This window comes from Mobula hypostoma, chromosome X1 (assembly GCF_963921235.1).
Source record: "Mobula hypostoma chromosome X1, sMobHyp1.1, whole genome shotgun sequence".
NCBI lineage: Eukaryota > Metazoa > Chordata > Chondrichthyes > Myliobatiformes > Myliobatidae > Mobula > Mobula hypostoma.
The window spans coordinates 66,947,108-66,962,107 of NC_086128.1; the positions used below are offsets into that span (position 1 = coordinate 66,947,108).

The following is a 15,000-nucleotide window of genomic DNA, read 5'->3' on the forward strand; positions in this document are numbered from 1 at the left end:
TGGGAAAATCCCAGGAGATCACTGGTTCCCCAGATACTCAAACCACCCCATCTGGCACCAACAATCGTTCCCCACGCAGGTCAAAGTCACTTAGATCACAATTCTTCCCCAACGCCATCCCACCATTCTCAAAGTTTGGTCTGAACAGCAACCGAACCTCTTGACCGCGTCCGCACGCTTTGGCGCACTTCACTGCCACGTGATTGGCTGATTAACTGTTCGGCGTAACGAGCAGGTGTACCTGGAAGAAGTGGCCGCCAGGTTTTAGCGTGCGTGCGCGTGTGTGTGTGTGAATGATTGTCAATTAGTCTATTGAGCCAATGTGAATCGGCCAGGGACGGGCATGAAAACACGATAAGAATTTTTCTTAGAATAACGACCCAGAGACTGCTGGCAGAGAGAAGTTGTCCCGTCTGTTCTGGGGCTTTGCTGGGGGGTGCTGAGGGGGGCGGGAAGCATCATCTGACGGTAAGGCGTGGTTAGGCTCCTCGGATCTGAGTGCCCCAGACCGCCTGCTGTGGTAGCTGTTTGCTGGTGACGTCTCTGCAACCCAGACAGAGTCGTCCAGACCCGTTTCACAGAGGACGAGGCTCCTGTCCCGCGGCAGAGCTGCCGCCCCCCTCCAGCTGCGTCGGAGTGAAAGCAGCATTCCGGAATCCTCAGGCCCTCGTCCGCGGGGGCGGGTGGGATCCCGGCTCGTTGCCGGCGGTGGGGAGATCCTCAGCCATGGAAGTGTGGACGACCGGCGGGAAGGAGGACGCTGGGGAATCCGCGGCCGAGTGTGAGGGCGTTGGGGCAGCGTTGCCGACTGATGAGGGGCAAGGTAGGACTGGAGGGGTGTCCGGGGGGGGGGTCTCTCTGCTTGTTGAGGCCCAGGACACTTGTGCACACATACTCACAGTCACACAGCCTCACACCGTCTCGTACACCCTCCCAGTCACACATTCACACTCACACATACTCCTGCACTCATACACACACTCTCTCTCTCTCCGTCTCTCTCTCTCTCTATCTATCTCTCTCTCCCTCTCCCTCTCTCTCTCTCTTTATCACTCTCTCTCTCCCTCTCTCTCTATATCTCTCTCTCTCTCTCTCTCCGTCTCTCTCTCTCTCTATCTCTCTCTCTGTCTCTCTCTCTCTCCCTCTTTATCTCCCTCTATCTCTATCTCTCCCTCTCTCTCTCTCCCTCTCTCTTTCTATCTGTCTCTCTCTCTATCTCTCTCTCTCCCCTCTCTCTCTCCCTCTCTCTCTCTCTCTCTCTCCCTCTCTATCTCTCCCTCTCTCTCTCCCTCTCTCTCTCCCTCCCTCCCTCTCTCTCTCCCCTCTCTCTCTCTCTCTCCCTCTCTCTCTCCCTCTCTCTCTCTCTCCCTCTCTCTCTCCCCTCTCTCTCTCCTTCTCTCTCTCTCTCCCTCTCTCTCTCTCTCTCTCTCCCTCTCCCTCTCTCTCTCTTTCTCTCTCTCTCTCCCCCCCCTCTCTCTCTTTCTCTCCCACACAGTCTCACTCACTCACACACTCGCGCCTTCTCGCACCGACGCTCCCCTTTGGCCACGTCCTCTCAGGCTGGGTCGACCGCAGGGCACGTCGAATCTTGCCGAAGGTTCGGGGTTTTGCGCTGTTTCGGGGAGCGGTGAACGGAAGCTCCCCGCGTTGTGTCCATGACCCCCGCCCTCACTCCCCCTCGCAGAGCCGCTCGGTGAAAGTCCCAGAGCTCGGGAGGGAGTTGGTTGATGACGCACTAATCTCTCTCCAGATGGTTCGAGGTCTCCATCCAAGACCTGTGGAATTCGTCACCACAGGCGGCCGTGGAGGCCAAGTCTCTGGGTACATTTAAAGTGGAGGTTGATTAGTCGAGGTGTCAAAGGTTACGGGGAGAAGGCAGGAGAATGGGGTTGAGAGGGATAGTAAAGCAGCCATGATGGAATGGGGAGCAGATTCAATGGGCCGACTGGCCTCATTCTGCACCCATGTCTCATGGTCTAATGATCTCTAACGGTGTGAGGAGCATAGGGGTGGGACTCGGTAATGCCATTTCAGCGAGCAAAGTGTGTGTTGGCGTAAGTGTGCGTGTCTGCGCGTGTGTGAGAGAGTGCGAGCCTCTGCTTGCGTGTATGCCTGTGGCTCTGTGTGTGTGTGTGTGTGTGTGTGTGTGTGTGCGTGTGTGTGTGTGTGTGCGTGTGTGCGTGTGTGTGTGTGTGCGTGTGTGTGTGTGTGTGTGCGCGCGCGCAAAGTTCACACCAACTGAGCGTGCAAACCTGTCCGTGTCTGCGCCCGAGCGTGGTGCGCTTCTCAGGCTGAGAAACGTGGGCTCATGGCACTCTGGAGAGACTGAGAGCCCTGGAGACGCGAAGCCTCGCAGACGCTGGCATCTGTAGCAACGCCCGATACCCCGGAGAAAGGCAGAGGGTCGAGCACCGTCTGTTCTCGGAGCGGGGAAACGAATTGTCGATGTTTTCGCTCAAATCCCGGCATCAGGACTGAGTGTGGGGTGGGTGTCGGGTGTGGGGAGATGTAGCATCCACCTCCTCTCTCAGTCCTGCTGTACACTGGGAGGGTCAAGAGGGGGATTTAATTCAGAGTACTGTGTGCAGTTCTCACTTACTGATGTTGAAGTGTGAGGAAACGTCTGGCAGCTCTTGGGCTGTGTTCCCTGGAGTTCAGGAGAATGAGCGGGGGAATCTCATAGAAACATCTATATGTTAGAAGGTCAGAACAGATTAGATATGGTAAAATTATTTCCCATGGTAGGGGAGTCTAGGACAAAAGGGCACGACTTCAGGATTGAAGGACGCCCATTTAGAACAGAGATGCAGAGAAATTACTTTAGTCAGAGGGTGGTAAATCTGTGGAATTTGTTGCCACAAGCGGCTGTGGAGGCCAAGTCATTGGGTGCATTTAAGGCTGAGATAGATAGGTTCTTGATTAGCCAGGGCATCAAAGGGTGTGGGGAGAAGGCGGGGGAGTGGGGATGAGGGGAAGAATTGGATCGGCCTGTGATAGAACGGCGGAGCAGACTCGATGGGCCGAGTGGCCTACTTCCGCTCCCGTATCTCACGGTCTTAAAGATATCAGGAAAGTTGAAAGAGTGCGGGGAAGGTTGACAAGGACATTGCCGGGGCTCGAGGACCTGAGCTGTAGGGAAAGGTCGAACAGGTGAGTCTCTTTGTCCCCCCCCCCCCCCGGAGCACAGGAGAACGAGGGGAGATTTGATAGCGTCCTTTTCTGCGACTTGCTGACTCTAAAATCATGATGGCGGGGTGGGGGTTTAAAGGCAAGCAGGGTTTCCCCACTGAGCTCGGGTGAGGCTAGAACCCACGGGTTAAGGGTGAAAGTTGAGAGGTTTAAGGGGAATGTTGTGGGCAGGGGATCTTCTTCACCCCCGCCCGAGGGTCGTGAGGTGGAGCGAGCCACCAGCGCGAGTGGTGTGTGAAAGTTTGAGTTTTTAGCGGAGAGAGGGCGGGGCAGCGAGCTCAGCAGGGGCTAGATGGGCCGAAGGGCCTGATTCTGCGCTGTGGTGCTCTTACGCCTCCATGGGCCGCGTCCCTCGTTGAGTGAGACTCGAAATCGGGTTTAATATCGCTGCCGTTAGTTCTGAAGTACAGTGCTACCTGGCAGCTGTATGTAATATTAAAAGCTGCGAGCAGTGTAATGAAAATTAAATTAAATTAGCAATGCAAGGAGAGAGGGAAGAAGTTCCAACATGGCGTAGATGGTTCACTGTCCTCTCCCTCAGGGGCTTTGCCAGTCCCTGCATGGTAGGTGGTGGTAGGGTTGGGGGCCTGATGTTCCCTGCTGGAACAAGTTAGGGGGTTGATGCTTGTGCAGGGGCGGGAGAGTGGGTTTTTGGGGGTTCTAAGATTTTTCCATCATTCATTCTTTTTTCGGGGGAGAGCGATTTCTTCTGTTTCGTGGGTGTCTGCGGAGAGTGAGGATTTCAGGTTGCGTGTTGTATCCAGTCTCTGATATTAAATTGAACGCAGAAGGAGGAAGAAGCTGTTCCTAAAACGCTGGTCCCCAGGCTCCTGTACCTCCTCCTAGAAAGTAGCAATGAGAGGAGGGAATGCCCCGGGTCCCAAGTCCAGTCCTGGATCGGTCAGCTCTGACTCTGGGGAGCGTCGGTCGAAGGAGGACGCGGTTTCCTGCTGGTCGCCAGCACTCCAGGGCCCACGGGCAGAGCCTTCGAAGGGTTAACGCTGGGAACTTAACGAGCGTCGGAGTGTGGGGAGGCGGAGGGCTGGGACCCGGGCTGTCAGCCTGCATTTTGCAAATCGCCTTCAGACGCTCTGCGGGAGAAGGGCAGGTCCCAATTAGCGGCGGGATGAACGTGTCCCTGGTCACGTACCTCCGGGGCGAAGTTGGTGCGGAGGGGAGCGTGGGGAGACGGGGCTCCAGCCTCACACCTTCCCCTTCCTAATGCCTCCGCGGCGACCTCCGCTGCCTTAATTCTCTCCCCAACCCACCAACCTCTCCTCCCCATGTCCCCGCTCCACCCCATCAGCTGTGTTTCATTCGGAGTTTGAGGAGGCTTGGTATGCCACCAGAGACTCTGGCAAATTTCTATAGATGTACCATGGAGAGCGTTCTGACTGGCTGCATCACTGTCTGGTGTTGGCGGTGGGGGGGTCTACTGCACAGGATCAAAATAAGCTGCAGAGAGTTGTAAACTTAGTCAGCCCCATCACGGGCACCAGCCTCCCCGACGTCCAGGACATCCTCAAAAGACAGTATCCATTAGTAAGGACCCCCACCACCCAGGACATGCCCTCTTCTCACTGCTACCATCAGGGAGGAGGTACAGGAGCCTGAAGACACACACTCAACGATTCAGGAACAGCTTCTTCCCCTCCGCCATCAGGGAGGAGGTACAGGAGCCTGAAGACACACACTCAACGATTCAGGAACAGCTCCTTCCCCTCTGCCACCCGATTTTTGAACGGATATTGAACCCGTGAACACTACCTCACTATCTTTTTATTTCTCTTATTGTGCTATTTATTTAACTATTTAATATACGTGTAGGAAACCGGCATGAGTACCGGCCTGATGGGCCACAAGGCTCGTGACAGACTTTAAAATTTTAAATAATTGAATAATTTAAAATATAATATTGTATATTAACTGTTTAATATATGTACACTTGCTGTAAGTCACGGTTTTTTCCCCTGCATTTTTACACATTGCATTGAACTGCTGCCACAAATTTAACACATTTCACGACACGTGCCGGTGACATTAAACCTGACGCTGATACTGAGTCCATTACCCTTTCCCCATCCCTCCCTTCTCCATCATTCCCTCCTCTCCATAACACCGTCACCTCCCCATGCTCCCTGACCTGTCACCCCCGCCCGCCCCTACATCCGCCATCCTGGCATGCTGGCCTTCATAACAAGGGGAATTGAGTACAAGAGCAAAGAGGTCCTTCTGCAGCTGTACAGGGCCCTGGTGAGACCACACCTGGAGTATTGTGTGCAGTTTTGGTCTCCAAATTTGAGGAAGGACATTCTTGCTATTGAGGGAGTGCAGCGCAGGTTCACAAGGTTAATTCCCGGGATGGCGGGACTGTCATATGTTGAAAGATTGGAGCGACTGGGCTTATATACTCTGGAATTTAGAAGGCTGAGAGGGGATCTTATTGAAACGTATAAGATTATTAAGGGATTGGACACGCTGGAGGCAGGAAGCATGTTCCCGCTGATGGGGGAGTCCAGAACCAGAGGCCACAGTTTAAGAATAAGGGGTAGGCCATTTAGAACGGAGTTGAGGAAAAACTTTTTCACCCAGAGAGTGGTGGATATATGGAATGCAATGCCCCAGAAGGCTGTGGAGGCCAAGTCTCTGGATGCTTTCAAGAAAGAGATCGATAGAGCTCTTAAAGATAGCGGAATCAAAGGTTATGGGGATAAGGCAGGAACTGGATACTGATTGTGGATGATCAGCTGTGATCACAGTGAATGGCGGTGCTGACTCGAAGGGCCGAATGGCCTACTCCTGCACCTATTGTCTATTGTCTATCCCTGCCCCCTTCCCCCCAATCGCTGTCCTTGTGCGTTATCTCTACCCTGTCCATCACCCCCTCCCCCCTCAGCTCTTCACCCCCTCCCCCCCCGTGCCCTGGAGTGTGGGCTGAGGGGCATCGCACAGCGTTTGACAGTAGGAAGCTGAAGTTGCCGTTCTCAGAATCACAAGCTCGCCGAAGGGCCCCAGTGGCGACCGGCGCCATTTGGCCCACAAGTCTGTGCTGGCTCGGTGGAAGAGAAATCTGGCTTGTGGAGGATTACAGACAGTAGAAGTTTCTGCAGAACATTCCCTCCCCCCCACCTGCCTTCCCCAGTTGTACCCCAGAGGGACTGCATGACTAGCTGCCCCACCACAGGGTGGAGGGAGGTGGTCATAGGTCAGTCTCAAGGCTGATTTATACTTCTGCGTCAACGTGACGCCGTAGGTACGGCGTAGCCACGAAATCGACGCGGATCCCTATGCCGTGGCCTGACGCGCGCCTCTCCCAAAATGTAACTACGTGTCGCGGCGACGCAGACCGCAACGACTGTGATTGGTCCGCCTGGTAGCGTCGCATTTCCTCCGACGCTGCAATAGCTTCCCACTGGGTGACTGAAGGGCAGGGAAGGAACTCTGGCTGTAATGCTTTCCATGAAGCTTTACAGACTGCCAAAATTACGGAGGACCCTGTGCAATACACACACACAAAGAGTGCTGGAAGAACTCAGCAGGCCAGGCAGCATCTGCGGAAAAGAGTGACCAGTCGACGTTTCAGTGCCGAGACCCTTCGGCAGGACTGGAGAGAGAAAAATAAAGCTGAGGGGCAGATTTGAAAGGTGGTGGGAGGGGAGACAGAACCACCAGGCGACAGGTGAAACCTGGAGTTGGGGGGGGGAGATGAAGTAAGCAGCTGGGAGGTTGATCGGTGAACGAGACAGAAGACATGGAAGAAAGAAAAAAGGGGGAGGAGCACCAGAGGGAGGCGATGGGTGGGCAAGGAGACCATGTGAGAGAGGGAAAAGGGGATATAGAATGGTGAAGGAGAGGGGTGGAGGCTGCTGTTACCGGAAGTTCAAGAAATCGATGTTCATGTCATTAGGCTGAGCTCCTCCAGCATTTTGTGTGTGTGTGTGTGTGTGTGTGTGTGTGTGTGTGTGTGTGTGTGTGTGTGTGTGTGTGTGTGCGTGAGTGCGTTGCTTGGATTTCCAGCATCTGCAGATTCTCTCTTGCTTGTGATTGAAAATAATAATAATAAAAAAAAGCTTCTAAAAAAAAACATCAAACCACCAGCAAGAAAAGAAAATATACTAAAAGATTTACAATTAGATCGTGGAAAAATTCTATCAATTAGCTCAAATGATAATAGCGAGCAAATGAGCCCCATCTTTTCTCAAAATCAAATAAAGGTTCAAAGGTTCGACTTCTAATTTTTGTATGACGTGTGACTCCAGGGTTGTACACCTAATGGGTTCTTTTCTGACTTTTCTGCTTAGTAGGTTTTTTTGGTTATCACAAAATTTTTTTTTCAATCTTTAAGATAATGTCTTTTTTGAGACATTGTAAGTGTCGTTACTTCAATGTACTCATGTTATTTTTCTTGTATAATATAACAATAAAAAGATTTGAAAAGAAAGAAAATAATAAATAAATAAATAGGCAACAGATATCAGGAACGTGAGATGAAGAGCCCTTGAGAGTAGTCCATTGGCTGTTTAGTATTGGGATGAGTGAAGTGGCCCTGACTGTCAGGCCCCTGAACCGACGTGGTTAACTTCTCTCATCTCAACCCTGACCTGATTCCACAACCTACAGACTCACTTTCAGGGACTCTTACAACTCGCGTTCTCAACGTTAGTTTTGATTTGCACAATTCATCTTCGTTTGCACGTTGGTTGTTTGTCAGTCTTTGTGTAAGTTTTAGAACATAGAACGTAGAACAGTGCAGCACAGTACAGGCCCTTCGGCCCACAATGTTGTGCCGACCCTCAAACCCTGCCTCCCATATAACCCCCCCACCTTAAATTCCTCCATATACCTGTCTAGTAGTCTCTTAAACTTCACGAGTGTATCTGCCTCCACCACTGACTCAGGCAGTGCATTCCACGCACCAACCACTCTCTGAGTAAAAAACCTTCCTCTAATATCCCCCTTGAACTTCCCACCCCTTACCTTAAAGCCATGTCCTCTTGTATTGAGCAGTGGTGCCCTGGGGAAGAGGTGCTTCCCTGTTTTTTTTATTTCTGTAATTGCCTGGATGAAAATGAATCTCAGGGTTGTACATGGTGACATAAGATATAGGAGCAGAATTAGGCCATTTGGCCCATCGAGCCTGCTCGACCATTTCATCATGACTGATCTATATTCTGTTTCTGCCCCAATCTCCTGCCTTCTCCCCATATCCATTCATGCCCTGACCGATCAAGAATCTATTACCTCTGCTTTAAATATACCCAGTGACACGGCCTCTACAATAAATTCCACAGATTCTTTACTTTACTTTATTGTCGCCAAACAATTGATACTAGAGCGTACAATCATCACAGCGATATTTGATTCTCCTCTCTCTGTCTAAAGGGGCTATGTCTACTTTGATGATATATTTACTTTGAACTTTGATCGGAAGGCAGGAGAGAGAGAAAGAGAAGATTAGTCATTGACTTTGAGATCAACTGAGAGTCAGAATAGGGCTGCGGGTGGAGATACGTCTCTACCAAAGGAGGTGTGAGACGCTCCTTCCCTCCGCTAGCCTGCAGGTCACCCTTGGGCAAGGTGTAGCACCTGCTTAGCCCCCTGATCAGGGTCAGGTGAATCCATACGAGCAGCCGGTGCAGATCACAAGTCCTGGTGATGCGACCACTGACGCCAGGCAGACAATCTCTGAAAGAGTATTGATAATGGCTGAGGGGGGGGGGGGGGGGGCTCACCTGTCTTGTAAACTCACTGCCCAGAAGGCGGCGATGACAAACCACTTCTGTAGAAAAGTTTGCCAGGAACAATCATGGCCGTGGAAAGACCGTGATCGCCCTCGTCATAGCGACACGGCACACAATGATGATGTCATATGACATGACACGTAATGATGATGATAAGATTTATAAATGAATCTATTTGGCTAATTTCCATTAATCTTTCTATTTATTTACTTATTTACCGATAAACGGTGTAGAACAAGCCCTTCCAGCCCTTCAATTTTTGCCGCACAGCAGTCCCCCACCCACACCCCTCCCACCAATTTAACCCTAGGCTAATCATGGGTGAATTTACAATGACCAATGAACCTACCAGCCGGTGGGTCAGTGGACTGTGGGAGGAAACCGACACAGTCACAGGGGGACTTACAGGCACCGACGGGAATTGAACCCAGATGCACCAGTACTGTAAAGCGTTGTGCGAACCACTATGTCACCATGCCGCACTGATCTTGATTTGGGCAAGGAGGTAAAGGAGCAATATATGTCTGTCTCCCCCCCTTCCCTCATCCCCTCCACCTCCCCTCTCCCTCTCCCCCACCCCTTTCCCCCTCTCCACCTCCCCCTCCCTCTTTCCCCCTCTCCACCCCCTCCCCTCCCCCCTCTCCAGCTCCCCCTCCTCCTCTCCTTCCCTCTTTCCCCCTCTCCACCCCTCCCCCTCCCTCTCCAACTCCCTCACCCCCTCCCTCTCCCTCTTCCCCTCTCCACCTCCCTCTCCCTCTTTCCCCCTCTCCACCTCTTCCTCCCTCTTTCCCCTTCTCCACTTCCCCTCCCCCCTCTCCAGCTCCCCCTCCTCTCCTTCCCTCTTTCCCCCCTCCACCCCTCCCCCTCCCTCTCCAACTCCCTCACCCCTCCCTCTCCCTCTTCCCCTCTCCACCCCCCCTCCCTCTCCACCCCTCCCCCTCCCTCTCCAAATCCTCTCCCTCTTCCCCTTTTCCACCCCTCTCCCTCCCTGTCCACCTCCCTCTCCCTCTTCCCCCTCTCCACCTCTTCCTCCCTCTTTCCCCCTCCACCTCCCCCTCCCCCCTCTCCAGCTCCCCCTCCTCCTCTCCTTCCCTCTTTCCCCCTCTCCACCCCTCCCCCTCCCTCTCCAACTCCCTCCCTCTCCCTCTTCCCCTCTCCACCCCTCCCCTCCCTCTCCAACTCCCTCACCCCCTCCCTCTGCCTCTTCACCTCTCCACCCCTCCCCCTCCCTCTCCAAATCCTCTCCCTCTTCCCCCTCCCTGTCCACCTCCCTCTCCCTCTTCCCCCTCTCCACCTCTTCCTCCCCCTCCAGCCCCTCTTTCTTCCCCTTTGCCCCTCCCCCACCCTCCCTTCCCCTTCCCCCTCCCCCTCCAGCTCCTCTCTGCCCCTCCCCCTCCCCCCTCTCACGTGTACATCGAAATGTACAGAGAAGTGGATCATTTGTGTTAACAACCAACCTTGCCAGGGATGTGCTGGATGAGAGGGGGGAGGGGAGTGGGGTTTAGCCTGCAAGTGTCACCTCGTGTTGCCAGTATTCTAAAATAACACCCAGGTGCTTGTGTTTAAAACCGTACAGCACAGAAACAGGCTGAACTAATCAAATTAGTGATCAAATGGCCAACTAATCGGTCAGAATATAGTCTGAGGGATTCTGCCTCTAAGTCTGGATCAGGCTTGTATTTATAGTAAGGTGTGCTGTCTTTTATGAGTTTGTGTTTTCAATGGTTCAATAGGTACATTTAATGTCAGAGAAATGAAGGCAATATACATCCTGACATTCGTTTTCTTCTTATAGCAATGTTTTGGTGAATGATGTTTGACACTTGATTGTGCCTGTGCAAGTAATCAGATTGAGTTAAACTGCTACAGGATCCTATAATGTGTAGGATTGTTTCTGGTTTCCCTTGGCAATTTCTGCATTTATCGTCTTGAATTTTTTTGCTCTTCGATTACGTATTTTTGATAACTTCTTGCGTTAACCGCCTGGTCCTGGATTCTCGCAAGGAACCTTTCTGTTTCTGGGAAGAGGTCTCCAGCTTGGCTTCCTCTCAGGTAATTAAATAAAGCAGTAGATAAAAACAACTCAGTAATAGAAAAACAGTATTAAATACAAACCCCATTTCCAGAAAAGTTGGGATATTTTCCAAAATGCAATAAAAACAAAAATCTGTGATATGTTCATTCACATGAACCTTTATTTAACTGACAAAAGTACAAAGGAAAGATTTTCAATAGGTTTACTGACCAACTTAATTGTATTTTGTAAATATACACTAATTTAGAATTTGATGGCTGCAACACACTCAACAAAAGTTGGGACAGAGTTAAAATAAGATTGAAAAGTGCACAGAATATTCAAGTAACACCGGTTTGGAAGACTCCACATTAAGCAGGCTAATTGGTAGCAGGTGAGGTATCATGACTGGGTATAAAAGTAGCGTCCATCAAAGGCTCAGTCTTTGCAAGCAAGGATGGGTCGTGGCTCACCCCTTTGTGCCAAAATTCGTGAGAGAATTGTTGGTCAGTTCAAAAGGAACATTTCTCAATGCAAGATTGCAGAGAAGTTGGGTCTTTCAACATCTACTGTACATAATATTGTGAAAAGATTCAGAGGATTCAGAGACATCTCAGTGCGTAAAGGACAAGGTCGGAAACCACTGTTGAATGCGCGTGATCTTCGAGCCCTCAGGCGGCACTGCCTAAGAAACCGTCATGCTACTGTGACAACTATAGCCACCTGGGCTTGGGAGTACTTCGGAAAACCATTGTCACTCAACACAGTCCGTCGCTGCATCCAGAAATGTAACTTGAAACTGTATCACGCAAGGAGGAAGCCGTACATCAACTCTATGCAGAAACGCCGGCGAGTTCTCTGGGCCCGAGCTCATCTCAGATGGACCGAAAGGCTGTGGAACCATGTACAGTGATCAGATGAGTCCACATTTCAGCTAGTTTTCAGAAAAAACGGGCGCTGAGTTCTCCGTGCCAAAGATGAAAACGACCATCCAGATTGTTACCAGCGAAAGGTGCAAAAGCCAGCATCTGTGATGGTATGGGGGTGCATCAGTGCCCACGGCATGGGTGAGTTGCATGTATGTGAAGGTACCATTGACTCTGAGGCGTATATTAGGATTTTAGGGAGACATATGGTGCCATCAAGGCGACATCTCTTCCCGGGACGTCCATGCTTATTTCAGCAGGACAATGCCAGACCACATTCTGCACGGGCTACAACAGCGTGGCTTTGTAGACACAGAGTGCGTGTGCTTGACTGGCCTGCTGCCAGTCCAGATCTATCTCCTATTGAAAATGTATGGCGCATCATGAAGACGAGAATCAGACAACGGAGACCACGGACTGTTGAGCAGCTGAAGTCTTATATCAAGCAAGAATGGACAAAATTTCCAATTGCAAATCTACTACAATTAGTATCCTCAGTTCCAAAACGATTAAAAAGTGTTATTAAAAGGAAAGGTGATGTAACACAATGGTAAACATGCCTCTGTCCCAACTTTTGTTGGGTGTGTTGCAGCCGTCAAATTCTAAATTTGTGTATGTTTACAAAATACAATTAAGTTGGTCAGTAAAACTATTGAAAATCTTTTCTTTGTACTTTTGTCAGTTAAATAAAGGTTGACGTGAATTAACATATCACAGATTTTTGTTCTTATTGCATTTTGGAACATATCCCAACTTTTCTGGAAATGGGGTTTGTAGATAAGTAGCAGAAAATAAGTTGCAGCAGCACCAGAATATCACAGTGATGCACAAAGTGCTGTTAGTGCAAGTATTTGAGTTCTTGTGTGTGCGTGTGTGTGCTCACAGTTTCAGTCATTGTCCTGTGGGAGTGGTGTGATGGAGGCCACAGCTCTGGGATGGAAGCTGTCCCTCAGTCTATTTGTTCTGGCTTTTAGTGTCCTGAACCTTTTGCTGGATGGCAGCGGGTCCAACAGGGAGTGGCCGGGGTGTGTGGTGTCTCTGGTTATGCTGATTGCTTTCCTCCTGAGTCTGCTGGAATAGATGGCGTCCAGTCCTGGGAGCCCCACCCTGACAATTCGCTGGGCCGCCTCCGCCACGCGATGCGGGGTCTTGTCGCTCAGCGGCCGTGCAGCCGTGGCGCTGTTGGTCAGGGCGGTTTCAGTCGCTCTTTGGTAGAAGTTAAACAACAGATTTTGTGGGAGTTTGGCCTGTCTCAGCTTCCTGAGGAAGGGGAGTCTGTATCACTCAATGAACAAATAAAATGAAGCATTGTGGGGGGGGGGGGTGGTTTCTCCACTAATCCGAGAGTGGTCCCGCTCGTGGCGGCAGAGGAGGCCGCGGACCGGCGGTGTCGGAACGGGACCGGGGGACTGGGTTGGCCGCCGGTGGGGAGTCCCGCACGTCGCGGAAGGAGCCAAGGTTTCCCCGGCGCTAATCCCGGTTTGCCTTGCGTTTCTCAGTTCTCTGCGCGGAGAGGGCGGGCCAGGTGACCAAGACGTACCACGACATTGAGGCCGTCACGCACCTGCTGGAGGAGGTGAGCTTGTCGAAAACGCCGGGCGCCGAGCCACGGCAATCCGGAGAGGAGTGGGGCGGCCACGAAGGGGGAGTGTGGTGGGCGGGAGCTCGCTCGCCTGGGAGCGGGACAGGTATTGGTGCAGGCTGAGCCTTCAGTGGGAGCTGGAGAAACCGGGGGCCGCGAGTTAGCGTTCGACCACCACAATGCCTGCAGCCCCGGTTCAATTCCCACCGCTGTGTGCGAGGAGTTTGTACGTTCTCCCCCCTGTGACCGCGTGGGTTTCCTCCGGGTGCTCCGGTTTCCTCCCACAGTCCGAAGATGTGCCAGTTAGTGAGTTAGTTGGCCCACATGGGTGTAGTTGGCCAGGGCAGGCCTGGTAGGCCGCACGGACCCGTTAGCCTGCCGTATCTCGAAAGAAAACAAAACGTTAGGTTAAATTGTGCAGCTGACTATGAAGATAGGTGGAGGGGCAGACAGTCTTGAGGAGGTAGGGAGTCCTCTAGGACCATGAGTGGATAGGGTGAATGGGCAATAAAAATGGCGGATGGAACAGAGTGTTGGGGAGTGTCTAGTCCTGCGGTTTGGCAGAAGGAATTAAAGTGCAGACTATTTGCTGAACGGACAGAACATTCACAAGTCAGGGTGGCAAAGTGGACTTGGGAGTCCTCGCACAGGATTCCCCTGAAGGTTGACTTGCAGTTTCAGTCGACGGTCAGGAAGGCAAAGGCGATGTTGGCGTTCATTTCGAGAGGACTGGAATATAAGATCGAGGACATCATGCTGAGGCTTTGTAAGGCACTGGTCAGACCACACTTGGGGTACTGTGAGCAGTTTTGGGATGTGCTGGCATTGGAGTGGGTCCAGAGGAGGTTCACAAGAATGATTCCAGGAATGAAAGGGTTAAAGTATGAGGAGTGTTTGATGGCTCTGGGCCTGTGCTCGCTGGAGTTTAGAAGAGTGAGGGGGGCGGGCCTCAGTGAAACCTATCGAATATTGAAAGGTCCAGACAGAGTGGATGTGGAGAGGATGTTTCCTATAGAGAGGGAGTCTAGGACCAGAGGGCACAGATAGAGTGGATGTGGAGAGGATGTTTCCTATAGAGAGGGAGTCTAGGACCAGAGGGCACAGATAGAGTGGATGTGGAGAGGATGTTTCCTATAGAGAGAGAGTCTCGGACCAGAGGACACAGATAGAGTGGATGTGGAGAGGATGTTTCCTATAGAGAGGGAGTCTAGGACCAGGGGGCACAGATAGAGTGGATGTGGAGAGGATGTTTCCTATAGAGAGGGAGTCTAGGACCAGAGGACACAGATAGAGTGGATGTGGAAAGGATGTTTCCTACAGTGGGGGGAGTCTAGGACCAGAGGGCACAGATAGAGTGGATGTGGAGAGGATGTTTCCTATAGAAAGGGAGTCTAGGACCAGAGGACACAGATAGAATGGATGTGGAGAGGATGTTTCCTACAGTGGGGGGAGTCTAGGACCAGAGGACACAGATAGAGTGGATGTGGAGAGGATGTTTCCTATAGTGGGGGGAGTCTAGGACCAGAGGGCACAGATAGAGTGGATGTG

At 51.6% G+C, this 15,000-nt stretch overlaps 1 protein-coding gene across 1 annotated transcript in view; it reads left to right on the forward strand.

Moving 5' to 3' along the window:
• The window catches only part of LOC134340643 (trafficking kinesin-binding protein 1-like), a 159,130-nt gene that overhangs the window by 60,330 nt on the left and 83,800 nt on the right, over positions 1–15,000 (forward strand). The window contains exon 3 of the mRNA XM_063038092.1: positions 13,370–13,446. The gene's annotated coding sequence lies outside the window, so the exon portion shown is untranslated. The remainder of the gene's footprint in view (positions 1–13,369; positions 13,447–15,000) is intronic.